Source organism: Phyllostomus discolor, chromosome 6, assembly GCF_004126475.2.
Source record: "Phyllostomus discolor isolate MPI-MPIP mPhyDis1 chromosome 6, mPhyDis1.pri.v3, whole genome shotgun sequence".
Taxonomy (NCBI): Eukaryota; Metazoa; Chordata; class Mammalia; order Chiroptera; family Phyllostomidae; genus Phyllostomus; species Phyllostomus discolor.
The window spans coordinates 153,287,791-153,289,927 of record NC_040908.2 but is presented as its reverse complement, the minus strand read 5'-3'; the positions used below and the strand labels follow the sequence as shown (position 1 = coordinate 153,289,927).

At 48.9% G+C, this 2,137-nt stretch overlaps 1 pseudogene; it reads left to right on the top strand.

The window, feature by feature from the left end:
* The first annotated feature begins 467 nt into the window (after positions 1–467).
* LOC114498995 lies at positions 468–1,442 on the top strand (annotated as a pseudogene).
* Positions 1,443–2,137: the final 695 nt, after the last annotated feature.

Here is a 2,137-nt window from a genome sequence, read left to right as displayed (position 1 = left end):
TCCTTGGCAACCAGCGTCCATCCTGAGGGGCTTCTCAAAAGTCACCTCATTAACAAACTCAGGTGTAATTGCTAGGAGCTTGTTTAGACTAACAAAAGATGCCCCTTGTACTCTTATTCCTCCTGAAACTTAGGAAATTTCATAGACTATATATGTCTTATTATATATCACATTATCACATATATATTTGAGTTTTGGGTGGTGAAATACAGTAACATAAATTTGATCATTTGCTGTACAACCATCAGCACTACCTATTTCCAGAATTTTTTCGTCCCAAACAAACCCCGTGCCCATTAAACGATAACTCCCCATCTTCCTTCCCCTTCAGCTCCTGGTAACCTTCACTCTACTTTCTGTTTCTATGAATTTGCCTATTTTCGGAACTTCGTAGAAGAGGAATCACACAAAATTGTCCTTTTATGTTTGACTTATTTCATTTAGCATAATGTCTTCAAGGTTCATCCACGTTGTAGCATCTATCAGAATTTCATTCCTTTTCTTGGCTGAATAATATTCCATTGTGCATATAAACATTTTTTCCCCCATTCATCTGTTGATGGACACTTGGCTTGCTTCCTTCCACCTTTTGGCCGTTGTGAATCACGCTGCTGTGAACACTGGGGCACAAGTATCTGCTCTCAGTTCTTTGGTGCATGTATGGCCTTGCTGCATTTTAATTCAAATTGAACAACAGGCCCATGGCAGCCACGGCTGAAGAACAACCGCAGGCTGACTTGTTCGTGAAGGCTGGCAATGATGGGGCCAAGACTGGGAACTGCCCCCTCTCCCAGAGCCACGGTGCTCTGGCTCTCCGGCATCACCACTGTTGACACCAAAAGGCGAACCAAGACTGTGCTGAGCTGTGCGGGGGGGGGGGGGGGGGAACAGCTCCCCTTTCTGTTGTGTGGCACCAAAGTACACTCAACAGCCAACAAGTGCACCAACAAGACAGGAATTTTTGGAGGCAGGGATGTGACCCCCACGCCAGGTGCCCCACACTGGCAGCTCTGAACCTTGAATCAGACACAACCAACCAGGACATATTTGCTAAATTTCCTGTGTACATCAGGAATTCAAACCCAGCACTCAGTGATAATCCAGAAGAGGGGCTCCTGAAAGTCCTGAATGTTTCAGACAATCACGTGACATGCCCCCTCCCAGAAGAAGTGGATGAGACCGGTGCTAAGCAGGGTATCTCTCAGAGGAAGGTCCTGGAAGGCATTGAGTTCAGTCTGGCTGACTGTAGCCTGTTGCCAAAGCTCCACACAGTACAGGTGCCGTGGGAGAAGTGCCGTGGACTCTCCACCCCTGAGCTGTGTCAGGGGTGCATGGGTGCTTGCACGATGCCTGTGCTGGGAAGAGTTCGCCTCCACCTGTCCAGATGATGGCCTGTGAGCACGTGGCCAAGGCCCTCAAAGAAGCTCCCCCAGTGGTTTCCATCTGGCTACGCAGTGGACATACTCCAAGATGTCCAGTGGGAAGGAATTCTGGAGCCCCGTGCAGGCCTACCTGGGGGGTGAGTGGGGGGAGCGGGGGATCTGTGGGTGGGAAGGGTAGGACGAAGCATTGCAGTAATAAAATACAGAATGAAAAAAATAAATTAAACAATAGGCTAATATATGTGTGTGTGTGTGTGTGTGTGTGTATTATTTCAAATTACATGTCCAGCTCCTTCTTATTCTCTGTGTGTCGTAAAGCAGTGAGGAGCATCATTTTACGGATGCGGAAACCGAGCAGGAGGCCGGGGCTGCAGGTCAGGACTGGAAGCTAGCTCCTCGTCGGCGTGCAGTGTCTGCACTAGACCAACGTCCCCGAGGGCAAGGGTTGCAGTCTGCCCTCGTCACTGATGCATCTCCGGGGCACGGGACTGTGGTGTAGGCGATGTATTTTGAAAGAATAAATGAATGTGTGTGTGTGTGTGTGTGCTTTACACTCTTGCAGAGCCTCTCAAATAAAGGCCTGGTGTCCGACACATATTTCTCTCCTTCTCCAAATCTCCCTCTCCATCTATGAGACACTTCCCCTCCAGAGGGACTTGCTTGTCCAGACAAGGTCTTAAATGCTAACAACTTCAGCCTCAGGCCTGAGGAAGGTTCTTCCCCAAGCGTTTCTGTGTACAGCCTGGGGAGGGTGT